The sequence below is a fragment of the Mus musculus genome, chromosome 2 (assembly GCF_000001635.26).
Source record: "Mus musculus strain C57BL/6J chromosome 2, GRCm38.p6 C57BL/6J".
Classification (NCBI taxonomy): Eukaryota; Metazoa; Chordata; class Mammalia; order Rodentia; family Muridae; genus Mus; species Mus musculus.
This window is the reverse complement of record NC_000068.7, coordinates 136,805,153-136,832,593: the sequence shown is the minus strand read 5'-3', so window position 1 is coordinate 136,832,593 and position 27,441 is coordinate 136,805,153. Positions and strand designations below refer to the sequence as shown.

Sequence of the window (27,441 nt, the reverse complement as noted above, 5' to 3'; positions counted from 1 at the left end):
GAACAATCTCTTCATTTTGAATCAATGAAGAGATGATTTGAGATCATTGTTCATTCCCTTTTCTAAATTATTCATAGTCTGAGTTAAACTAGAGGCAAAATAGAAGCATCGTTATGAAGCTTAAGTAACTTCACTTCTACATTATTTTAAAGGAGCTGCATAAGCATGTGGTTTTATCGTGATAACAATCTACAAGGCAAACACATGATTTAACGTCTCTATGCTTTGCAAAGCTAATATAATTTATTTTGTATTAATTGAAGGAGTGATAGGGAAAGTTGAGATAGGATCTTCCTATGTTCTCTGGGCTGACCTGAACTCATAATTCCCTAGCCTCAACCTCTCAATTTCTGAGATTGTAAACAATAAATGTTATTTAGTAAAACATAAAGGCAGGGACATCATGAGATTGCAGTGAGTCTTGGCTGCATAGTGAGATCTATTTCCAAAATCTTGAAGCTCCTGATAGTCAAGAATGATGGCTTTGGTGGTTTAAAGAAGAAATGTCCTTGATAATCAGAGGTATCAGTGGGCCTTGGTGGGTGACACTGTTTGAAAGGAGGAATTGAGGAGTCTTTAGTGGGGTGGAGCCCTGCTGGAGGACATGTACCACTGTGTAAGGAATGGATTATGAGGCTCTACTCTGTATGGGTGGTACTCATAACTCATCAAAAGGTAAGCAGTAGGCTACCAGGGTCCTCTTCAGGCAGTCTGCTACATGACAGAGCTCACAATCAGGAAGAGAGGCTGTCTCAAACCTAACAATATTCATTACATCAGGCTTTGAGGACCGAGAATTTGAAAAGGTGCTATGCTAGAAAAACATCAAGATGGTGAATCTCTAAAGCAGTTGTGCTGAGGATAATATGGAAGATGGAGGCCTGGCACTAGAGGCTTTGGAGGGGAACAATATTAGTAACTGAGCTAAAGGCCACTTATGTGATATTTTGGCAAATAAATAGGCTATTTCGTAGGAAAAAATAAGGTGCCCCAGGGCAGGACTCCTCCCAGCTAAACTTCCAACTTGTAGAATGAAAAAGCCCAAGGGGTCACCTGCTCCTCCTAGAAGGCAATTGCTTCAACACACAGATGCTGCTGCTAACATGGTGGAAAGTAGCTGAACTTGGCAGTGCCATCCACATGGCACTGGCTTTAGTGACATGAAAGATAGAAGAGTGAAAGGGTTATGGGTTCTCCTCTCTGGTTTCAGACAGCCATTGAGGGCAGGAAGCAAGTGGCAGAAGAGTTTCTGAATGAAATCCTGGAGAGGGCAGGAGATCCAGAGAGGCCCTTGTGTCAAGCTGTGATGGTAGAGTCTATGTGGCAGTGTAGATTCCAAGCTGTTGGAGATTCCTGAGCCATGATATATCTACTAAGGAATGTTGCATACAGGGAACAGCTCTAGTCCAGGAGAAAGATGTGTGTTTTAGGCACGTAGAACCATCTAAGCCCTGTGAAAATGTAGTCCATGAGCTGTAGTACTACAGCTGCAGGATTTGATGCTTTCATCTGACACATCTGACATTTTCTCACTATGCTCCTCTCTCTCTCTCTCTCTCTCTCTCTCTCTCTCTCTCTCTCTCTCTCTCTCTGGTTTTTTGAGACAGGGTTTCTCTGTTTTGGCTGTCCTGGTACTCACTCTGTAGACCAGGCTGGCCTCGAACTCAGAAATCTGCCTACCTCTGCCTCCCAAGTGCTGGGATTAAAGGCGTGCGCCACCACTACCCAGCTTTTGTCCTCTTTTTAAGTCTTTCCATGTAAAAGAAAATATTGTAAAAAGACGATAGGTACTTTTAAAGATTGATGTAGTGTGAAGTGGAAACTTCACATTTCTTTGGAAAGTTAGTTATGTCAATGATGTTTTGCTAGGGCACACAGGTGAAAGGATGTCTTGCTAAAGCAAACACATGAAAGACTGTTTTCCTGAAGTGGACACAGGTGAAAGGATGTTTGGATATAGCAAACACGTGAAAGGATACTTGATGAAGGAGTATAACTATGACCCCACAGATAGTGGGAAACAAGCACTGAGTATTGGTTTGGTTTGCTCTGCCTTGCTATTCTTAGCTAAGACACACATGCACTGGTTCACCTTACATAGCATTGTTGAGCTCAACTTGTGGTAGTGTCATCATTGAGAGAAACTTGCCCAAGAACTGCTCATGGGGTTTATGAGGTTCCTGTGGTAGCTGCCACTTCTGCTGCCTTGCCTTAGGCCAGGGGGTGAGCCTGGCGGTTTCTTCAGGGTTGAACTACAGCTGCCTGGTGTCTGCTTGCTGAAAGGACTGGACTATAGCTGCTGGTTCCTGCCTGGTTCCTGCCTGCCTAAAGCACTGGTCTGCAGCTCCTGAGTCATCTTTGGTGTTTGCTATGGGACTGAACTTCTGCCAAAGAAGATCAAGCTCACCCCCAAAGAACCATTGCTGAACAGGTCCACTTCCCCCACATCCTAATAACTTTTCTCTTCCACCACCTCTGCTGGGTGATGGGATAGAGGAGATACTGAATCCTTATTAAAATCAGGTTGCAAAAAAATGTCTGCCTACAGAAGTGCATTTTGCATTATGATATAGCCACGCACCTGTGGAAGCCAAGGAGTAGAATGCAGTGTTTTAAATGAAAAAATATCATCAATAGGCTCCAATAGTTGAAAACTTGGTTCCACCTTGTTGGTGCTGTTAGAGGAGATAGTGCAGCATTGCTAGAGAAGTATGGCACTGAGGGTTCGCTTTGAGATTTTATAGCCTTGTAGAGATGATGGCTCAGTGGTTAAGAGCACTGAATGCTCTTACAGAGAACCCAGGTTCAAGGACCACTTATAGCCTAGGAAAACCTGATGCCCTCTTCTGGCCTCTGTGAGCACTGAAGACACATGGTACAGTCAAAGTACCAATTCAGAGAGAGAGAGAGAGAGAGAGAGAGAGAGAGAATATGCTTTCTTCATTTTGTGCTTATGGTTAACAACTTGTTCTCAGCTTCCTGCTTTGACTGCCTACTGCCTGTTCTCATGCCTCCCAATTCTCTGTGAAGCCATAATACAAAATAGACTCTTTTATAGTTTGATTTTGTCCATGGTGTTTATCATAATAACAAAAGACTAGCTAATCAGCAGTATACTCTCATGATTTCAACATTCTGGAGGCTGAGTCCTTCACGTGATGAGTAGATGATGTAGTATGAATATATAATGGAGCTCAATTCAGCTGTAAAGAAAAATAAAAATGTATTTTCAGGAAAATAGATGAACCTGAAGATAGCCTGAGTGTACAGCCCAGTCCCAGAAAGACAAATTGTCTAGGTCCTTTAGTCATTACAGGTTATAATGGAATGCCCAAAATGATATAGCTCCTTTTGATGATGTATTGTGAGGGCTAAAGTTATGTTGTAAGTTTAAATTGTTGTTCTTAGGAGATATAAAAAAAAATGCCTTTAACCTGTAAGTCCCACTTGCCCAAGGGCAGATAACTTTCTGGAATCCAAGGTGTGTGGAGGGGAGTGGTGTTCATGAAAAATAACAAGTTTTCACTTCTGTAAGTAAGGTTGGTTGCCCCCACTACATGTGCTTGATCATATGTGGGTGGGAGGTACACAGGCAGGAACTATGTCAGGATGTATGTTTGCCCCTGATTGGATGAAGGCGGGAGAAACAAAGCCTTGTGAGATTTGCCTTTATAAGCACCAGACTGTTGTAATTCACAACCATTCTCCGGGAATCCTGGGTCTGGGTCTGGGTATGTGCATCACCCTTACTAGTATTTGTCAATATTTAATAAATTTTGCTTCAAATTTGGTTTAAAATTGTGGTTCTGATGTTATTCTCATGGAATTAACAGTACATGTTGGGGTCAGGATTATCCAGAGTGCATCTCTTTACATCAATGCTTTGCGTTATAAATCTGTTTTCCAACCCTTCACTCACAATTTCTTGGGCCAATGGCTTTCTTTAATGCTGATCAGGGAATCTACTTCTTCATATAAAATATTATATATACTGCAGCAAAGTAGAAATAGTAGACATAAAAAGTGAAAAGAGCCACTCACTCCAGTATCTTGATGAAGTCTCAATCTGAGAGTAAAGAATTTCAAGACAATTATTAAAATTTGCTGTGAAGGTTGCCTAAACAGAGATAGTATTTCTTTTATATAGACACTTCAAATAAGGATGTTAAAATAGCAAGAAACCACACTTAAGACCCAAGTGTGTTTTGGGCGAGGTGACATTCCTTAGAAACCCTACAAACAATGCAATTTCAAAGCCTAAAAAGTCCTACCTACAACTATCACTAAGACCCTTAAATGTAAGTCTCTTGAAAAGCCCACATTTGTGCTTGGGTTGTATGCAATCTTTTCCCTGGGTGCCTTTCTAGTGATCATCAAGTTTAAATCTATGCTAAAACCTTCATCATGAACTCTAGGCTTCATGCTGGTTTGTCCTGACATTCTTTTTCTGCAACACAGTCAGGAAACCTATGCATAGCTCATGTTTCTCTTAATCCCACTGGTTGAAAATAAGACCACTTCCACAATTTAAAGCCTAATTTGAAGCAAACACTAATTAAATACTGGCCAGGTTGATGGACTCTCTAGCCAGGTCCATCTCTGGGTTTCCAGAAAATGTCCCCAAGACATGGTTTGCAGGGACTTAGAAAGGTTAAATCCACAATTCACCCAGATCTCTTCAGGTCCAATCAGGAGCAAGCGTACATCCTTCCATATTTCCTGTGTGTGTACTTCCCACTTACATTCAATCAGTGGCCAGCACACTTCCTGCCCATGTGGAATGAAGCATGTCTAGTGTAACCAAACTTGTTTAGAAGAGTGAAACTATGTGGCTTATTATCTCTCGTAAGCAACAGCCGCCAGCATCTCAGGAAGCGTCCTTCCTTGGACAGGGGCTTACAGGTCAGAAGCATCTTTATTTCTTTGACCTCTTGGCACAGTAACTAAAACTAAAACATAATTTGGATCTTACATTTCCTCTTTCTTTATTGGGAGTTTATATAAATGATGTAAACCTTTTGACCAGATTTCCAGAATGTTCTGAAACATGATCTTTCACACAGCAGTTTCATAGCCTTGCATCCCTCTAAGGGATCTCTTGCAATAAAATCTGTTATCATCGATGTCCCAGAGGAGTTATGCTTTATTTAATTAAAAATCAGAAATGAACTATTGATCAAACAAAACAAAATGAAATATTACTTAAGGGCCTGAAAAATATCATTTTATTTCTAGGAACGAACGATTGTTCTTTTTGTTCAAACACTAAGTGTATTAAATATAGAAAGTAGACTCAGCAAGCGTATCACATGAACAAACTAATAACGGACTAGATAGGAAAACATTAGTTCAGAAAGAGCTCCCAGCACTGCTTCTCCCACTCAAAGCACTTAGAAGAGTTAACAGTATTTCATCTTAATCCTCGTGTAGTGGTACAAGGTTGTGATCACAGCTTGGAAAAGAGGCAGGAGGATTGCACTTTAAAGACAACCAAAAGACCATGTCTCAATACCAACTTAAAAAAAATTCAGTCTTGCTGTTTTCTAAAATGTAGAACAAAAAATTTTCTTATGTTGTAAAGGTCAAACGAGATGAACAAACTGAATTCTGGCTTTGTGCAATACTCGCACTCTGCCCAGAACGACCCAGGCTTCTTGATTAAGGGTGTGAAACACAAGCTACTCTCAGTGTTGAGATCCTGGGCCAGCCTTCTACATCCTTTAGGTTTCCCAGAGGAGAACTCTTTCTTCCCTAGCCTGAGGCCTCTTTAATGTAGTGAATTCCATAGGAGAGCTAGATGACGCTTGCCCACGTGGACAAGCCGCCAGCTGATTTATTAAAGACAACCATCCAAAGTCAGAGAAAGAAATCCCACTCACACCCAGGAACTGTCAAGTGGGAAGTTTGACTTAACCATTCTTATTAAGAATGTACTAGTGTTTGCTTCCTCGTTTGCAATATCATGGCGGAGCTGCTTGCAAGCACCCATAGCTCAACCTCTAACCACTCTTTACTTCACATGGGTCTGCTTTTCACTTATTTGCAGAATGGAAGGCATATTCTTACCGAGAAACCCCAAGTGAGGGTGTATGCACGGTCAACCTTCAATTCACTCAGAGCCCAGCCAGTTTGCACTGCAGCCATATTCTTGGCCCTATTTGCTTTTTCATTTCAAGAATGTGCATAATGTTCACTCCTGCTTTATGTTACCTGTTTCTGCACAAGGTTTGGATGACCCAATCCATTCTCCTTGGTTTACTAACCTCACATACCACCTTTGGGTGCTGACTTTGGGATCTTTCCTTCCTAAGCTACAACACTCCCTCCAGCAGATCTCCACGGCTTAGCTGTCCTGAGGAGAACACAGTCTCCCACAGTACACTCTATAAACCTGATTGTGCTGCTGCTGCTGCGTGTGCTGTCATTCAACCCTGCAGCAAAGATAAATTGGTTTTGGACCACATTTGAACTCTCACCTCCAAGATTGGGTTCCTGGCTGTCAGTGGTTTCAATGTCCTATCCTCCTAAGAAAGGAATAAATCCTACTAACATGATACTAATACTTGCCTGTGAATACTCCCATAATCTCCAAAACCAGGAGTCATTATTCACTGGCATTTGTTATGTATTGAATTCATTTATTAGCTTACTCAGGAACTTTCTCACAATATTACTTGGCTTGCTCTTTTGACCACTTATTAATTCTTCCTTCTGGTGAGTGTCACATTAATGTCATGTCTCTGCCTAGAATTTGAAAGCCTTGAGAGCAAGAACTCTTGATGGACTATGCAGATAATTTCACCGTATTTACTCCAGTGATTCAGTTTTAGACACTCTAAAATATGACTGCTTATATTTTATATTTTAAACATAATAAAACAGCAACACTTAGTGCATTTTGTCAAGGAAACTTAAACTGAATTGTTGCTTATTTCCTTTCAACCATTTCTATGATACTATAAGTTTTTACAGTTTTCTTTTTCCGTTTAAAGAAAAAAACATTTCGAGATGGGATCTTATTGTGTTTCCCCAATCTGCCTGCTTCAGCATCTCCAGTACTAGGCTCATGTGAGTGGTCTATGGTGCCTAATCCCACATTAAACTTTTTAATTAAAAAGCTAACAGACCAATGTTAAGGGGGTGGTGATAGCGGGACAGAAGTGAATATAGCTGTCAGGGAGTACCTCTAAGTATCACAAGGCTGAATAATTTTTAAAAATGTATGTGGTTTTTGTCAATAGTCCTTGGCACTGAGTTTCAGAAACCTTTGGTCTCAGTGGTGGAAATTGTTGTTTATAATAAATTGGTCCTTTAAAAATCATTAAAAATGCCTAGCAATTTTATTAGAAGACATGGAGGTCTCTGTTAAAAACGAGGTAACACAGAATGTGGACACAGCAAGGTGGTTCCTTCAAAGGAAGAAATACCTGTTACCTGTTACCTGCTCAGAAGGCTGAGAGGGGAGTGCATTTTAGCCTTTGTCCTATGTATGTGCCTAGAGATCACATCAGACCCTTCCTCAGACTCTTATCATCAGCTTGTTTTTATCAGTCAGTCTATAGACCCTGTCTTGGTGGAAGGTGTGAGACCAAAAAAAGACAGAGAACAATAAACCTTGCAAGTTAATGGGAGACCATGGTTCTGTTTGCAGTTAAGACAGGAACGAGTTCTGCCTGTTCTGTGTTTGACCCATTTGCACTGAGAGTGCTTGATCACACGCTGGCAGGAGATACATGAGCAGGAAATATGTCAGGAAAAATGCTTGCCCCTGACTGGACCTGATGGAAAATGAGTTGAGTTGTGGGTTTTGTCTTTTGTAAGCCCATGCAAGACATGAGTTGGGGTTATTTTCTGGGAACCCAGAGATGGACCTGGCTAGAGAGTCTATCAATCTGGCCAGAATTTAATCAAACCTTGCTTCAAATTTGGCCTTAAATTGTGTTAGTGATCTTAGTCTCTACCAGTAGGATTAACAAAGATAAAACATATACTTTACAAAGAATTTCCATGTGGTCATGTCTTATCTTTATTTAGCTTACCTTGTTCCTTAAAGAGATTTATGACTGCTTTGTTGTGCACAGGGGGTTGAGCTAACACTCACCAGAAAGCTTTTCACTAAATTGTGCTGTTATTAATATACCTAAAATAAACTTTTCCTGGCTTCTGTATCAGCTCCTGCTTCCAGGTGCCTTCCCTGTTTGATTTCTGATCCTGGTTTCCTTCAATGATGGACGACAATGTGGTGGTGTAAGCCAAATAAACGCTTCCCTCTTCAACTTGCAAAATAGGTCATGGTGCTTTATTGCAGCAATAGAAACCTTAACTAAGATACCTAGCCAGGGAGTGTTATATTTTTTCATTTTACCCTCCCATTAATTCATGAGTGATAAGTCTGGTTACTATTATACATTTTTATAGGTTAGGACTCTGAGGTAAAAGGCTCTCTTGAAGTCAAAGTCCAGCTATCTAATTCATGCAGTCACAGTGTTCTCAAGTGTGAAAAAGGTTTTTTGTATGTTTGTTTGTTTGAAAGTGAAAGGTAACCGCCTTAGCAGGGAGAAATCTCAGAGACTCAATGGGGAAGTAAAAGTATATTGAACAGCTCTGTTGCTCATCTGTCAATTATTTTTGTTCTACCCCATCTTTCTGCCACTACAGTGAGACACTTCTGACCAGTTCTGAGGAGATCTGTCTCACTTAGACCAGCCACCTCCAATGTGTAGAAATACCCGTGGGAATTGATCTGTATCTATGCATGCACATTGCAGATGTCTGCAGTGGACCCTTGATTGTCTAGTGAGAGGCAGAAGCCAGCGTTTGAGTAAGTGCTTTCTTCTTTTGTTCCTGAAGTTTATTTAATGAGATGCTGATTTCTGATCTCATTGGCTCACTCAGCAACATATTCTTGTTTCATTTTCCCTCTTTCCCTGCTGCACTCCTTTGTTCCCTGAGGTTATTTTTCAAATAGATTGCCTGCATTTTCTCAAGCTATGCTCTACAGGGAAAGAAGGCTAAAACAAAATACTGTTAGCATTAGGCAGAGAGATGTCAGTATCACTGGAACAAATTGGTTATCACTAAACTTAAGGCTCCTGGGCAATTCTGATTTCTAGTGAAAGGAAATACATTGAAATTAATTAAAATTGTTTCACATCATGAAACTTTAAAAAAAAACAATTACTTTCAACTAAGAACTTGAGATCCATTGAAAGGTGGAACAATTGAAAAATTAACATTAGTGACATCTAGAATTTATCAAAAAATAACGTGGAGAAGTTTCAGAGTTGGTAAGAGAGCCTCTTTTGTGATTTTAATGCATATTTTATAATTTTGAACAAAAATATAAGTTATCATCTGTTATGGAATGCCAGTGTCCAGCCATATTATACCGTTTGCATCCTCACTGTTTGGGGCCTGGCACATGTGTGTTGAGTGACTAGACTTTGAAAATTGATGAAAAGTGGTTTCGGTGAGTGAAAATGCAGCCACCAAACATATATGTTCCAGGTTTTAGCTCAGGGTACCTTGAACACAATCCTATTTGCAAAGAGTTTTTTTTTTTGTTTGTTTGTTTTTGTTTTTTAAACAGTTGTAGATGAGTGGCTAATCTCAAGATTAAATCACCCATATGACCAAAGATAAATGACCTTATATGAAGATGAGCGAGTACCAGATGTGGCTTCTGAGTCCCAGCACAGAACATTATAACAGTGATAAAAGCAGCCAACAAATATGGAGTTTCTACTGCAAAACAGACACTCTTCAAGGGAAATATCCACTTATAGTTTGTATTCTAATAATATTCTGGCTTGCTGAGCCATCTATTTAAAATTTTTGATGCTTTAATCAAGGTATGTTTAGGTTTGATTTTGCTCCTGTATCAGAACCAACTGTTGAACATAGCTCTCACGGTAGAGACCTTATCCAAACAACAACAGTTAGGGAGCAATTGTGTTCTCCAGAGAACACATGGTCCAGAAAGCTAGCAGGAGGTGATATATATTTTTTATGAAAATCATAGCAGGAAGGCATTCAGCATTTTATGACCTTCAGGTTAGTATTGAACTCTTGGGAAAGATGGTAATCATGTCCTTGTTATAAACAAAAGGTGATCTGTGAGCAGCCCCAAGCATTATGCACAACTGAGAAGGATTAGAGTTTTGGGGGCAGGGATCAAGGAAGATTTTCTCATTCTTATTCTTTAACTAATTAATTAATTTTACATTGGATCAGGTATGGTGGGACAGGAGAACTTAGAAGGTAGAGGCTTCCAGGTCTGGAGTGAGTTCCAAGCCAATCAGGACTACATCGTGAGAGCCTTCCTATGAAAGATTTACATTTTAGAGCTGTAGAGATGGCTCAGCGGTTAAGAGCACTGACTGCTCTTCCAAAGGTCCTAAGTTCGATTTCCTCATGGTGGCTCACAACCATCTGTAATGGGATCCAATGCCCTCTTCTGGTGTGTGTCTGAAGACAGCTACAGTGTACTCATTATATAAGAATAAATAAATCTTTTAAAAAAAACTTTACCATTTTTTTAAAGTGCTTTACATTTTATTTATTGTTTTTATGTGAATGTGTGTGAGAGAGTACATATGTATGCACATGCAAAAGAGGATATGGTGGACTGAAGTGATGCCTCAGCAGTTAAGAGCACTAACTGTTTTTTCAGAGGTCATGAGTTCAATTCCTAGCAACCACATGGTGGCTCACAACTCTCTGTAATGGAATCCAATGCCCTCTTCTGGTATATCTGAAGACAGCTACAGTGTACTTATTTATGTATTTATGTAAAAAATACATAAATAATTCTGAAGATAAAAGGAAACACTTGGAAAATGCTCAATCTCTCTAGTCATCAGGGAAATGGACATAGAACCTACTTTTAAAGTCTATCTCACCCCAGTCAGACAGCTATCATCAAGAAGACAAATGACAACAATAACCTAAGGTGAATGGAAAACTCTTATACACTGTTGTTGAGAATATAGCTTGATACAACCACTTTTGAAATCACACTGAAGGTCCCCCCACCCCAAATAAATTATAACTGCCATGTGATGAAGCTATGACATTCCTGGGCATACACCCAAAAAACTTAATATCCTACTGCAGAATACCTGCATATCTCTGTTCACAGATGCTCCATTTTCAATAGATAGGAAATGGAACCAGCTTAGATGTCCTTCTACAGATGATAGATAACAAAAGTCTGATACATGTACACATGAAATATTCCTCAGCTCTACTGAAAAATGAATTCAGGAAATATACAGGTAAATGGATAAAACTGGAAGCAAGCATACAGATTGGGGTAACTCAGGCCCAGAAAGATAAATTCCACATGTTCTTTCTCATGTAGACATTTCAGCTTCAAATCTCTTACTTTTTGTGTTTAATTTAGAACACAAATGGAATCCAGGAGACTAGAAAAGTGCCTTTGCGTGGTAAGGGTCAGGGATACTGGGTAATACGGAGGGTCAGGGATACTAGTTTATAGGTCAAATGAAAGTAGAGAGGTGTAATACTGAGGCTAGAGGGGCTTAGGCAGAGTGTAGTGAAAGCATGCCCAGGATATTGGGGGAGAAGGCGGTAATCCAAGAGAATGGTTTATGGAAGGCCATATGAAAACTTACTTTCCTATGACTCAATTAAAATATATAATCAGAGGGATGTAAAAATACATGTGATATGAGAAAAGAGAGGGAAATACCTGGGCCTAAAGGAATAAGCAGGGATGAAGTGAAGGGGTTAGAGAAAGGAGGGAGTAGTGGATGGGTTAGCCAAATTTAGGCTTCATGGAAACCCACCAGTTAATTAGTGAATCTCATATCAACTCAAGCCAGAGAGCATGGCTTGGGGAGGGGTAGATGAGTGAAGCTATTGATGACTGCTAGGGAGGAAGAGTCAGGTATTTTGGGGGTGGGGGGAGGAATTTTGAGCAGGTTTTCTCTATGTAACAACTCTAGCTGTCCTAGAACTTGTGTTGTAGACAAGGCTAGCCTCAAATTCACAGAGATCCCCTACCTCTGCTTCCTGATTGCTGAGATTAAATGCATGCCTCACCAGGCCTGAGAGTCAGTTTTCTTTTTTCTTTTCTTCTCCTTTTTTTTATTACATATTTTCTTCATTTACATTTCAAATACTATCCCGAAAGTCCCCTATACCCTCCCCCTTCCCTACTCCCCAACCCACACACTCCCGCTTCCTGGCCCTGGCATTCCCCTGTACTGGGGCATATAATCTTCATAAGACCAAGGGCCTCTCCTCTCATTGATGGCCTACTAGGCCATCCTCTGCTACATATGCAACTAGAATCAGTTTTCTTAAGGTTGTGGTCCATAGTAGGTTGACCATGCTCCAGTAGATAGCACCACATTTGTATCCATATTGTCAGCACTAGCTGCCCTCAATAATTCATTAAAAAGAGTTCATAAAATTGGAAGGGACATAGAGGTCACAGAGGAAGAGCATCTAGGAGGAGTTGGAGGGAATGAATTGGAGGTGAACTTGGTCCAAGTACAGTATATGCATATGTAAAATTTTCAAAGAATGAATATTATGATGTTTTTTAAAATGACCCATAATCCATATTTTTCTCTTCTAACTCCTCTTCTTCCTTCTGCTACTCCTACTCCTCTTCTTCTCCCTCCTTCTATCCCTCCTCCTCTTCTTCCTTTGTCTTTAGGATACAGACTTCCTAAGTAGCTAAGGCTTCCTTGTACATGCTATGTGTCCCAAACTGGCCTCAACCTCAGGATTCTCTTGTCTTAGTCTCCCAATGCTGAGATTATAAATGTGTACCATCATACCTAGATTTCCAATAAGTCTTAGGGTTCTCACATCCCTAACTTTATAGACAGAAATTACCTTCTACTCTTGACTTGACTATGTAATCAACTTTGTTGGCTCCAAAAGAATATTTACTTGTTAATTGCTTTAATAAAAATTTGTTTTCCACTTGTGTTTTAAATATGCTTTGCCAAGGGAGGGGCACTATTTGGAGGTGTGGTCTTGTTGGAGTAGGTGTGGCCTTGTTGAAGAAAGTTTGTCACTCTTGGGGTGGACCATGAGACTTTCCTTCTAACCATATGGGAGCCAGTCTTCTCCTAGCTGCCTTCAGAACAAGAGGTGGAACTCTCAGCTTCTCCAGCCTCATGTCTGCCTGGACACTGCCATGTTCCTTCCTGAACCTCTGAACCTGTAAGCCAACTCTAATTAAATGCTGTCCTTTATAAAAGTTGCCTTGGCGTGGTGTCTGTTCACAGCAGTAAAACCCTAACCAAGATACCATTCCTTTTGAATTTATTTGAAAATTGCTGTTTTTAAACATTTTGAAAATTATGCTTTAAGTATTATCTATTAAGATACCTTCCTAAGTGCTGAGGAGATATCTCAGTTGTTAGAATGCTTGTTATACAAGCATGGGGACATTTTGGATCACCAGAAATCCCTGTGGACACTGGGTTGGTGTATGGGCTTTTTGTCATTTCAGCCTCCACAAGTAGAGACAGGAGATCCCCAGAAACACTGGCTAGAAGCACTGACTAGGTTTGCTTGAGTGACTCTGCCTCCACATGTACTAACACATACATATACCCAAGTACTTGAAAAAAATACATGGATGCACACATAAGCAAAACACACACACACACACACACACACACACACACAGACAGAGAGAGAGACAGAGACAGAGACAGAGAGAGAGAGACAGAGAAAAAGAGAGAGATAGGGAGACAGGGAGAGAGAGAGAGAGAGAGAGAGAGAGAGAGGCAAAAAACAAAAATAAAAAAATACTAATTTGAATCCCCTGTTCTTGTCCTTGAATTTGATGAACAGTCAAGGAAAAATGTTCACTTAAGATTTGTGAGTGTGTGTGTGTGTGTGTGTGTGTGTGTGTGTGTGTGTGTATTTGCATGTACTTATTGGTTGTTCTTCTTTGGAACCACAGTCTAACTTTGTAGCCTAGACTGGCCTTGAGCCTGAGGTCTTCTTGCCTCCACCCATGACTGGTGAGAGTACAGGTATGTTCTGCTACAAGCAGCTGAGGCTGACCCTTTGAACAACTGTTGAGTTCATGGTAAGCAGCAGGCAGCAGCAAACTGAGCTATGCTTGCTTTCACGTTAGACCAGTTGCTGCTGTGGTGCCAAGCTAAAAAATATTACTCATGGTGTTTTCATCTTCTGCGTGATACTTGGAAGTCCAACTGGTTATCGGAGTTAAAAACGCCATGCAGGTCATCGCTAGGTTGCTTTGGTTTTGTTGGAGGTGTTCACAGCTGAAACTTTTGTCAGAAGTATGATGAGGTCAATGAAGACCCACCATTCCACGACCATCCCATGATTGTCCTCATTCCAAGAGTAATTTATATTTTTCATGCTCAGTAGAAACTCCAGTAGGATTAGTATTCATGTAGGCTCATACATCCTTAAAGAGAGTCACTTTACAAAAGTATTAAGGAAAAGATAAAGTTTATTACCTTTTCTATTTTTATGCATTATTAAGGAAAAGATAAACTTATGCTTTCATGAATATAAAGGTAGATACATGGCAAGAATTTTATTTAGCTCATTAGTTAACCTAAAAAGAAGACACATGCGCAGGTTACCTAAGATTTCTGAGATGAAGCTACAGAGATTAAGAGAATCCATTGAATCTTCAAGTTTCTTTACATATTCATAGACAAAAAATCTTTCCCATTTCTTTCTGTTAAAACACAGCAAAAAGTATTTATAATGCCCAAAACATAGAGGCCACCAAATTGTTCACCAACTGATAAACAGGCCAACAAAAAGTGGCACATACCCAAGATAGGACACCCTCCTACTTTGAATGGGGATGCATATCTCTTCTCACTATACTATGGATGAACTTTGAAAATATTATTTTCTCTATTAAAGGGGTGAGACACAGGTCAGGTATTCCATGGTCCCGCTATGTAACCATAGTAAGTAGACCGTAGGACCAGAAAGTGGACAAGGGAAAGAATGAAATTGGGAAAGATTAGCAATTGTTGAGGAAACAAAGTTTCACTTCAAGAATTAAAAATGTTTTAGCTTTTATAGTGATGGTTGCATAATTTTGAATCACTTCCATATTTCCAGTTTACAGCTTGCAGAACTGTAAACAGCTCAGATAGAGTGAAAGGTTGTGAGTCCATAAACTCACATATCCTGGGAGGTTGTGTCAGACAATGCCTTAGTTTTCCATTGAAAAGAGCCAATACTTTTTTGTTGTTGTTGTTTAAAAGTGCTTTGCATTTTTTTTCCTACAAAAGAAACGAAATCTGACTAACATTCTGATTGTATCTCTAGGGTTACATAAAATAGAAAAGGCGACAGTGTTCTCCTCCTGCATCTGTTTGCCAAAAACAATCAAAATAGAACAACAGATGGGCTGCGCAGCAGACACTTTAAAGCCAGGGGAATTAAATGGAAGGGAGAGCTCAATTTAAAAGACCCTTTGCTTAGTCACTGTCCTTGCGGCTTATTACTGTGTATCCCACATTGTGGAAAATGTTGAGAGAAAATTACTAAGTGGACTAAACTGTTGTATGCTTCTTTTTTTAAAATTTACAACCTATTCAGCGTTTTGGACTGTCAGCAAAAATATCATGAACAAAAAGCCACAGAGGCCAGTATAATGATCGCACGACGGGGTTTCATGGAAGAGCAGATGCCACATTTTCTTCCACTTAACATCCTTTCTATAATTGCGCTTGTCCTGATCTCCCAATATCTTACTCCCAATAATGGTACCAGGATCTCTTCTTGCTCCTAGTCCTCTCAATGTTTGCAATTGGACTAGCTCATCTCCCTGTTCACCCTATGTTTTCTCTTTGGTGTCATGAGTATTAATTGCACCTTTTTTCAGTTTCTTCAAGTCTTTCTTCCTTCCACTATGAATCTCAACCTTAGATGGTCGTAGAAAGGTCAAACAAAAACTTGTAATCTGGTATCTTTCTTTATGCTTCATTTCATATTAAACTGAATAATTAAATATCCTAGCTATATACCTTGAAATTAGAAGTAGCTTCACACCTGAGAATGGTGCACATGCCTATAATTCAAGCATTCCAGATGCTGGGGCAGGAGGATTATGAGTTCCAAAGCAGCCTTGGCTACATAGTCATACCCTGCCCAGTCTGTATTTAAGAAGAAGGAAGAGGATGAGGAATAGGAAGAAGAGGAAGAAGAGAAGGGAAAAGGGAGGAGGAAAAGGAGGAGGAGGAAGAGGAAGAGGAAGAGAAGTTGTTGCTATAACTTTAACTTTAGTAAGTAGTTATGCCCTGTAGTTTAATATCTTTTTTTCAAGAACTGTGTCTTATTCAGAGTTTCTATTCCTGCACAAACATCATGACCAAGAAGCAAGTTGGGGAGGAAAGGGTTTATTCAGCTTACACTTCCACATTGCTATTAATCACCAAAGGAAGTCAGGACTGGAACTCAGGCAGGCCAGGAAGCAAGAGCTGATGCAGAGGCCATGGGGGGATGTTCTTTACTGGCTTGCTTGCTCTGGCTTGCTCAGCCTGCTCTCCTATAGAACCAAGACTACCAGGCCAGAGATGACACCACCCACAAGAGGACCTCCCCACTTGATCACTAATTGAGAAAATGCCTTACAGCTGGATCTTGTGGAGGCACTTCCCCAACTGAAGCTCCTTTCTCTGTGATAACTCCAGCTGTGTCAAGTTGACACAAAACCAGCCAGTACACACTTAAGAAAGAAATCCTATGTTTTCTACTCAGCACCATCGAGGTTCCTTTCAATACTTTCACATGTAATGATTGTGAAGGCTACAAGTCTGGGTCATACAGTTAACAAAGTTCTCGTCCCTTGATGCCCCTTTCCATCACTTGTAAGTGGCAGTTTTCTCCCCATGAGGATCTGTGTCCTAATACCTTCTACATATAAGGCTACCAGTCATATTGTATCAGGGCTCCCTTAGCAAACATTAAAATAAGTTTAACATTACTTATTAAAATATTACTATGCTGGCCACTTTTGTGTCAACCTGACATAAGCTAGAGTAATCTGAAAGGAAGGAAGGAAGGCAGGCAGGCAGGCAGGCAGGAAGGAAGGAAGGAAGGAAGGAAGGAAGGAAGGAAGGAAGGAATTGAGATAATGTCTCTATAAGATGTGGCTGCAAAGCATTTACTTAACTAGTAATTAAAAAGGGAGGGTCCCATTGTGGGTGGTGGCATCCTTGGGCTGGTGGTCCTGGGTTCTATAAGAAGGAGGCTGAGCCATGATAAACATGTCAGTAAGCAACACCCCTCCATGTCCTCTGTATCAGCTCCTGCCTCCAGGTTTCTTCCTTAAGTTCCTGTCCTCACCTTCTTTGATTAAGAACAGTGATATGGAAGTGTAAACCAAATAAACCCTTTAGTCTTCAAGTTGCTTTGGTCATTGGTATTCATTATAATAGTAACTGTAAATGTACTGGCTGGTTTTCTGAGTTAACTTGACACAAGCTGCAGTTATCATAGAGAAAGGAGCCTCCCTTGAGGAAATGCCTCCATGAAATCCAGCTGTAAGGCATTTTCTCAATTAGTGATCAAGGGTGGGAGGGCCCATTGTGGGTGGTGTCATCCCTGGGCTGGTAGTCCTGGGTTCTATAAGAAAGTAAGATGAGCAAGCCAATAAGCAGCACCCCTCCATGGCCTCTGCATCAGCTCCTGCTTCCAAGTTCCTCCCCTATGTGAGTTCATGTCCTGACTTTCTTTGGTGATGAACAGCAATGTGGAAGTATACATTGAATAACCCTTTCCTCCTCAACTTGTTTCTTGGTCATGATGTTTTGTGCAGGAATACAAACCCTGACTAAGATAATAAGGCAGTGACTATCTCTTTACACACCCAATATGCAAATAAAGTCACATATTCAGGTCCTGGGAGTCAAGACTTCCATTTATGAGTTTTGCACAATACATATTGTCAATTAACAAGCATTGTCCTCTTAACTTGACAAGAAGGATAAAACACCTACAGGGATTAAAGAATCTCTGAACTGTCTACCCATGAAAGCAGCTAGCCCCTCTAATTGGTACACTGCCCTATGGATCCCTATGAACGAATATTAGAAGAAGAAAAATGTTGTTCTAGGACAGAACTTTTGTGGTTTCAGAGTTGGCAAAAATCAGAACAATACTAAAGAAGCAATTATTTCATTTCTGTTTTTAAAGAAAAATTCTGGTCATGTCCTTACTTGATTACAGTTTCCTGTGTCTCTAGGTAACAAACCATAGTCGATCTAAATATTCATATAAAAATACCACAGTCATCCCTAAGTATATGGGATTTTTGCTTGTCAGCTTGCTTGCTTGCTTTTTTTTTTTTTTTTTGCTAAGATATACAATCACACATTTGTGTGCTTTCTCAAATCTTCATAGAAATATTACTTATAGATCATAAAATCGATAAGTTCATAGTGTCTAAGAATCAGGAGATTGGGGTGTAGCTCTGTAGTACAGAGCTTGCCTAACTCCTACATAGGACTTTGAGTTCAATCCTTACCCCACACATATGCAAAATGTATATAATAATCATAAGTATTTTTATATATCTGTGTAAAAAGTATTTTATTTATTTATCTAATTTTATTTATTTGTCTGTTTCTCTTTAAGACAGGGTCTCCCAGTGTAGACCTAGACCTGGCTGTCCTGGAACTTGCTCTGTCCAGGCTGGCCTTGAACTCAGAGATCTGCCTGTCTCTGCCTCCTGAGTGCTGGGATTAAAGGTGTATAGCAATGCCACCCAGCTTAGAAAGTTGTTCTCTACTCTATGTTCATATTAATTTCAATCTCTGATAATACTACTAAGTGAATATTATTATTATTCAGTACGAAAGTTATGAGGCCCAGAATTATAAATTGTCTTCTTAAATCCACACAGTTGGTAAATAAAGAACTGGTTATTCAGAGCTAGAACTGCCTTACTCTACAACCTAGTTAACTTTTTCTTATGAGACTCAGTCTTTCTGCCCCCATTTTTTATGTAAGTAAAACATGTTAAGTGTATAGGAATTTGAAGGCACATACAAAGAAAAATTAAAATAATGCATACTTCCATTATTCAAAGTTAGCCGCCTGTAAGTCCTTCAGACAAATACCTTTACAGTGGTTTTCTTTCTTTCTTTTAAATTGAAAATAGGATTTTCATGCAGTACATGCTGATTACAGTTCCCCCCCACCCCAGCTCCTTTCAGATCCTCCTCACGTTCCCACCCATCTAAAGCTACACTCTTTCTTTCTCTCTCACAGTGTACAATCAGGTATTTTCAAGAAATAAAATAAGGTAAAATACAAATAAAAAATCATAATAGGACAAAACAAACAGAATTTTTAAAGGAGCCAAAGGAAGAAACACACGAAACACATATATTTGCACAAACAGAAAACCCATATAAACAAAATCAGAAACCATCATATATATATATAAGCAAAAGATCTTTAAGGCGTTAAAAAATGTTATTTGTGTTTGTCAAGTGGGTCTGTCCTAGCTCACTCAGTCTAAAATCAAATAGGAAACCCTGTTTCCTACAGTTCTGCAGGCTCAAGAATGTAAGTGGCTGGCATATTCTATATGCAACTAAGGCCTACATCCTGACTCATGGATAGCTGTTTCCCCCAGTCTTCAAATTTATGGTCCAATTCACAAAACTCTACCACCACAAACTAATTGTTTCTTATAGGTCACATCTACTAATACCGACCTATTAGGAATTTGGATTCCAGTATTGAATTTGGGGGCACACAAACATTCAGTTCATTCAGAGTGTGACTTTATGAACTCAGTTGTACAAAACACGTCATGATTATTTTCTTCAAATAAAATTAAGTCTATCTCTGCCCTTGAGTAGGCTGTCAGGAGATAATATCATTAAGGTAATAAGATAAGTATTGAGGTTTATGGTCTCCCTTAGGATCAAAAGCACAAATGAGGGCTGAAGAGATGGCTCAGTAGTTAGGAGTGTATGCTAAATAGTCATGAGGAATGGAGTGCAGATACCTACAACCATATAACAAGTCGAGAGTGGGTCTAAGCATGCCCTTTCTATCATTGAAAGAGTTAGAAACAAGATCATCAGGGCTTGTGGGCTGCTAGCACAGCTGAGAAGCACAAGTTCCTGGTTCAGCAAGAAGCATTGCCTCAAATAAATAAGGAAAAGAGTGGCAAAGGACATACAATGTCCACCTCTGGATTCCATGTACATTCACACCTGTATTCTCATCAGCACAGATATACCACACTCATACACAAGAGTATACACACAAACAAATACACACATTAAATATAACAATGTCAAACAAACTAACAAATAAACAAAAGAATGAGAGTTTTTCCCTGTTCAGGAAAAGTCAGGAAAGAGATCTGGTTTTCTATCTAGCTTCTCAGTCATCATCTCCATGTCAATGTCTGGTAGTCCAGGAAGGCAGGATCTCTATGCTTCAAAGTTCAGAACAAGATAGAGCCTTTGGAACTACTGGTAGGCTTTGTGCTTGGTTCAAGCTTCCATCTGAGAATTTTTCACCACCTCAGGGTGCTATGAAGCTTTGGACTAGTCCTCCAGCGCTCCATGCACACCTGTCTGGTCTGGAGAGCAATATCTCACCCCTCTGTCTGCCTTCCACTCACGCACTTATAGAATTCCCTCTTTTAGGGTTATTCCTTTAGCTCAAGTTTAAAAGCATAAAGAGCTCAGAGAACAAATGAGTGCAGTTTGGGACAAAGTGAGAATAAAGGGCTTGGCTTTTGAAAACCTACTGTCTATTTGTTAATTCTGATCATTATCTTTGAAATCAAGACCCAGTTAGTACAGAGAACCACAATGGGGCCAACATTCAAGGGACTATGGAGTGCTCAACCCTAAATGGGACACTCAGATCACACCCCTGTTTGTGACACTCAGAGATCATCATGGAAGAGGAAAGATGGTAAGGGCCAGAAGTAGTTGATGTTTGTATCAAAACTGTATATTCTGTACAGGGAGCAGTTGTTCATATGAACTCACAGCTGTGACTGTTTATACAAGACCAAGTTGATCATATGCCAGCACAGATGGGGGAGGGGCTCTTGAAGTTCCACTGGTTACTGAGAGGGTACTGGCATTGAGCAGCTACTGGCAGTTGGCTGATTGGCATAGAGGATCAGTTTTCTTTTGGGTTGTGAACCCCCAAGAGGTTACCCATATCCCAGTGACTGCACATACAGGCAGCACTATGTGGACTCAATGAGCTTTAAAAAACAAATGCGAAGTGAAGAGAATAAGGAAGGAATTGGACAGGATAGAGTAAATGTGATCAAAAGAAATCCACGGGGTATATGATACATGAAGTTCTCAATTAAAAATAGCTTAAAACACAGATCATAACCTACCTGCTGTTTTAATTGAGTCAGACAGTTTTAAACGTTTTTATTTTGATTTTTCTCATTCTCAAATTTTAGTGGTTTTTGGAATTTTAGATACAAACCAATCCTGTTACAGGTGAGTGTATTGTAATTGTTTCCTTCCATTGTGCCGTTCATTGTCCTGGCAATGGCTTTCATTGATCAGAAGTGCCCAGTGCTAATGGAATATAGTTCTGTCTGACCTTTACTTACAGATTGTTCTTTTGGTATATTCCAAAGTTGAACAACCCAGGGTCACATAAATGCTGTCTTGCATCTTTCTGTAGAGTTTCTATCCTTTCACACTTTAAATGTTTACTCTTATTATCTATTTTTTGTTAGTTTTTGTGAAAAGAGTAAGGGGTGAGTATCCTGAGCTTTTGTCCCCGCCGGCAAGAACACACTCAGGACAACCGGAATCTTCTGCAGCAAAAGCTTTTATTGCTTCTTCAAGAGGGAAGACCCCGATCCCAGAAAATGGAGTTGCTTATATAGCCCTCAGCCATGGCGTTTCAGCACCTGATATGGCGTGTCAGCTCCTGATTTGTTGCTCGCCCATCGCCCCACTATTACACCCTGAGAATGGGCAGTGACTAAGAGTGAGTTCACTCTCGCGCCTGCATACAAGGCTTGTTTACTAGTTAGGCACAGCGAAGGCCAGAGCCATCTTATAATGGCGATTGCTCGCAGCACGCACAACTCTCCACATCTCCCCCTTTTTATTTTATTAAAATGAGGCTGGACTAGGTCTATGTAATTATGTCCATCTGCTGTGGCTCCTGTCTTAGGTCATTCCTCCAATGTCACAGCCTTTCCTGTCATAGGGTAACCCTATCGCCACCAGGCCCCGTGTCTTAGGTTGATCTGTGCATGAGGAAAGTTGCCCGTCCCTGGATACCGCAGTGCTATGTGACAGTAACTACTAAATGACCTAGGGTGAACTCTACAAAAGAGGCCAGCCACCAATGTCAACTAATTTTTGAGCATAGATAGCCAGATTTCGGGGGAGGCCCCTTGCTCTATGGCAGCAAGTGCTTGAGCTATCACAACCTTGTCACGTGTTCGTTGGGTTCTGAGCTTGCAAACCAACCAGAGCATGAACACAAGTCCGACGTGACTGACAAGGACTGTGAAAGAGCAAGATGAATCTCAAGATGATCCTGTTATTCTTACTCCTGGTGATTGAGACAGGGATAAGTATACCTTTGTGGGCCATAATAAGATCATGGCCTGTACCTTTACCAGTACATTCCAATTCTTCTACCTTGCCTTTGTTTTTGACAACTGAATAATTTTAAAGAAAAAGATTATCTCTAATTGGACAGATTTCATTAGCCAAAATAAAGTGAGCTTTGGAGTGTTATTTAATGATTTAATGCAAGTTGCTCAAGGAGCACAGTCAGGCTCAAGTGATGTTGAAAATAATGTAACTTCACCTATAAACATCACCACGATTATGATAAAGGGAAATGCGACTATTCCCAAAAGATCATGATGGCCTGTTGACAATGCTACTGCTATACCAGCATGCCTTGGTGTCATCCAGACCTTGCATTTCCTATAGTGAGCAGAGGAAGGGGGGAAGGAATAGGAAGAGGGAGCTTTTGGAAGGGAAACCAGGAAAGGGGATAACATTTGAAATGTAAATAAAGAAAATATCTAATAAAAATAATTCAGAAAAAAAGGGAAAACTTTGTAGCTCTCTTCCCTCCTTGACTCAGTTCTCTATTCTCTCACTGTCTTAAAAAAATCACCTCACCAATAAACTGTGTCTACTCAAATGCTCAGCTCAGGGGCTTGCTTCTAGGGGAATCCAAAAAAAAAAAAAAAAAAAAAAAACAGAGACTACAGCATTGGTGCACACTGAGCATCGGTAATAGAACATTTCAGATCTGAAGTTCAACATGGGGAACCAGTTAGTTGAGCAGCAATATGATTGCACAAGTGTTTCCATAGGTGATCTCCTGAGACAAGCCACAATCAAAGCAGGTACACGCAGAGAACCTTGCACTGTAAAATCTCCTTTAGTCTATGCATTTCACCAAATATGTGGGATCTGAGACTCCTCTGATCCCACCTACTTCCTTGACCAAGGAAAGGCTCAGTAGGTGGCATCTGCCACCAAACCTCATGACCTGGGCTCTAGAACTCTAGAACCTACTTGGTAGAGGGATAGAGCTAACTTTCATGGGTTGTTAACTTAGACACACCACACACACACACACATAATTTAAAAAGAGATATACTTAACTCTGTATGTTAACAGACAGACTTCAGTGGAACAGCTCTATTATATAGATACCTTACTTTCCAAAGCAGGGTTGGTCCTAACCAATAGTTAAGACATATAGAAAATAAATAACTTAGTTCCTGTGTTGCACATTAAAATTTATTTCTTAAGGTGTAAAAAAACACATATCCCTCAAGATTTCTATGAAGAGGAAGAAGAAGGGGGGAGGAGGAGGAGAAGAAGAAGGAGAAGGAGAAGGAGAAGGAGAAGGAGAAGGAGAAGGAGAAGGAGAAGGAGAAGGAGAAGGAGAAGGAGAAGAAGGAGAAGAAGGATGCAAAAATGAAATGCACTTTAGTTCTACAAGCAATCATGTGCATGAAAAATCTACCTCAGAATAGCTAAACTGCTAGAAGATGTGCTGCTATTTTAAAGCCAGAAGATTTGGCATGTCTCACGCAGATGTAAGCTTCTAGGTTGCCATGGCTCACTAGAATCAGGTTAAAAATTAAAAATGCAAAGATATGCTGTGGTTTCACGTGTTTTTCCCCATAATTTTGAAATAAAAAGGCAATATGAAGTGGTAAATTAGGGAGGAAAGAATAAATGGTACCGAGAGAACTGGTTCAACACTTTATCTTTATTTTTAATAAGTCACACATGCTGAGTACAGCAAAATGTACTAGGCATTTGTTGGAAGTAAAAATTCCTCTGGGACTTCCTAGCTTGAGGGGAGAAAATGGCGTCATAAAGAAGTGATGTAGACACAGTTCTTTTGCCCTGCCAGAAACCTTCTTTTCATTTGCACTACAGCAAAGCCTCAGTCAGCTGCAAAAACAACGTGCTGTAATAGGATATTTATTTTTGCTGAAATGGAGCTGCTACTCTGCCCTTTCAGATCCTGCAGCTTTGTCAAGCACCCAGAGCACTTTTTGTCCTTGGGGGCATGCTGACGGTGAACGCGACATCTTTACTCCTACAATATGATTTTTCTCCAAGATGCCAAGCCAGAATTAGATGAGTAGCCATCCAGATTTTGGAAGGAAAGCCAGAAATGATTTAATTAACCTTATCAGACTGCCTTTAAAACTGTAGTATCAGCCCTATGGAAAGTCAGCCAGTGCTTGCTTTGCCTTCCCTAGAGGATCAGGATGGGTTGGTGACCACAGAAGTGCTTTGTTTTCTATCTCCTGTATTCAAGCTATTGATATCCTGTCTCGGGAAGAGACCTGATATCATACGCAGGAATTATGTTCAGCTTTTTTCATCTGTGAAAACATTATGTGAACGTACTGAACTCAGTCACTACCACCATGTCCTTCTTCCCCAGCACAGCAAACATTCACAGACGAAAAGTGAGAGGAGGGCTTGCTCTACCATGTTTCCATCTCACATGCCCTTAACCATAAGGCCTGGTCATAGGACACTTAAATGATGTCTGCTTTGAAAGGTCGCCAAGGACTTGACATCCTCTAACCCAATAAATACTTTTGAGTTTCAATGAATTATGCAATCAGACATGCCTTACTTAAGCATACCTTCCATTTTAAACCTTTGTATTCTCTTGCATTTTGCTGGTATGATTCTGGAAGTTTCTTCTATCTCTCTTGTTTGGTGTGTGTGTGTATCTTTTAGGTCCTTTGTATTATTGCTAAGATTTTTTCCCAGACTTCTACTTTTTTTTAAATTTTTTTCTTCCAGAAAGCACCAATTGATATATTTCCAGCTATCTGATGGTTGGATCTTTAGGAACAATCCTGAATATCAATAATGTTCCACTGGACGATTTCACACTGAGGAGTGTTTGGGAAGCATATATTGGACTCGGTAGGTTATATAAAAGTAGTGCCCCCCAAATAAAACATAAGAAGGGGACACAAAGTAAGGAGATGTGGGGGTATATCTAGAAAGAGTTAGGAGGAGGCATTGGGAGGTGAATATGATCAGACACTGTATGTATGAAAGTCCCAAAGAATTCATAAAAGAACAGAATTGAAGAAACAGAAATAAACCCCCACACATATGGACACTTGATCTTTGACAAAGAAGCCAAAACAATACAGTAGAAAAAAAAAGAAAGCATCTTCAACAAATGGTGCTGGTCTAACTAGAGGCCTGCATGTAGAAGAATGCCAGTTGATCCATATTTATCATCTTGTACAAAGCTCAAGTCCAAGTGGATCAAGGACCTACACATAAAACCAGATACACTGAATCTAATAGAAGAGAAGGTGGGAAATATCCTTGAATGCATTGGCACAAGGGAAAATTTCCTGGACAGATCACCAATGGGTCAGGCTCTAAGATTAACAATTTACAAATGGGACCTCATGAAACCGAAAAGCTTCTGTAAGGCAAAGGACACTATCAATAAGACAAAACAACAACCTACAGATTGGGAAAGACCTTGACTAACCCTACATCTGACTGAGAATATATATATATCCTCAAGAAGTTAGACTCCAGAACCCAAATACCCAAATAACCCAATTTAAGAATGGACTACAAAGCTAAACAGAATTCTCAACTGAGGAGTCTTGAATGGCCAAGAAACATTTAAAGAAGTGTTCAGTGTTCTTAGACATCAGGGAAATGCAAATCAAAAAAAAAAAAAAAACCCTAAGATTCCACTTTACAACAATCAAAATAGCTAATAAAAAACTCAGGCAACAGCAAATGCTGGAGAAGCTGTGGAGAAAGGAGACTACTCCTCCATTGCCAGTGGGATTGCAAAGTGGTACAACTGCTCTGGGAATCAATCTGGAGGTTCCTCAGAAAATTGGAAATAGTCTTACCTGAAGACCCAGCTATACCACTCCTGGGCAGATCCCAAAAGATGCTCCACCATATCACAAGGATACATGCTCCCCTATGTTTACAGCAACCTTATTTAAAATAGTCAGAAGCTGGAAACAACCCAGACGTCCCTCAACTGAAGAATGGATACAGAAAATGTGGTTCATTTACACAAGGGAGTAATACTCAGCTATTAAAAGGGGGACATTATGAATTTTACAGGCAAATGGATGGAACTAGAAAATATTATCCTGATTGAAGTAACCCAGACCCAAAAGGACATACATGGAATGTACTACTGATAAGTGGATATTAGCCAAAAAATTCAGAATGCCCATGATACATTCCATAGATCATATGATGCTTAACAAGAAGGAAGGCCCAAGTGAGGATGTTTCAGTCCCACTTAGAAGAAAGAAGGAGGGAGGAACCTGGGTGAGATAGGGGAATGGGAGAGAAAACGGGGGAGGGGGGAACAGCATCAGGTACTGGTGTTGGGGGGAGACAAGAGAGAAGCCCAGAGGGCTAGGAGACTGAATATAAATATGCAGCAATGTAGGGTAGGGAACAGGCAGAACCTCTAGAAAATCCTAGACACCAGGACTCTACGGGAATGACCTTAGCAAGAAATGCCCAACAGTGGGAAAATAGAACCTGAAGAAACCACCTCCAGTAGATAGACATGGTCTCTAGTTGAGGGGTGGGGTCACCCTCCCTCTCAAAATTTTTGACTCAGAATTGTTCCCTTCTAAAGGAAATGCAGGGACAAAAATGGAGCAGAAACTAAAGGAAAAGCCATGCAGAGACCACCTCAACTTGGGATCCCATGAGTAGGTACCAAACCTTGACACTATTGCTGATGCCATGTTGTGTTTGCAGACAGCAGCCTGGCATGGTTGTCTTCTGAGAAGCTCTACCAGCACCTGACTAAGACAGATGTGGATGCTCGCAGCCAACCACTGAACTGAGCCCGGGGAACCCCAATGGAAGAGTTAGGGGAAGGACTAAAGGAGCTGAGGGGATT

The 27,441-nt window shown here is 40.3% G+C and overlaps 1 long non-coding RNA gene across 1 annotated transcript; it reads left to right on the top strand.

Moving 5' to 3' along the window:
* Gm46767 lies at window positions 1-27,386 on the top strand. Its single transcript, XR_001783485.2, has 3 exons — window positions 1-8,821; window positions 25,323-25,448; window positions 27,297-27,386. It is a non-coding gene; the product is annotated as a predicted gene, 46767 (long non-coding RNA).
* Window positions 27,387-27,441: the final 55 nt, after the last annotated feature.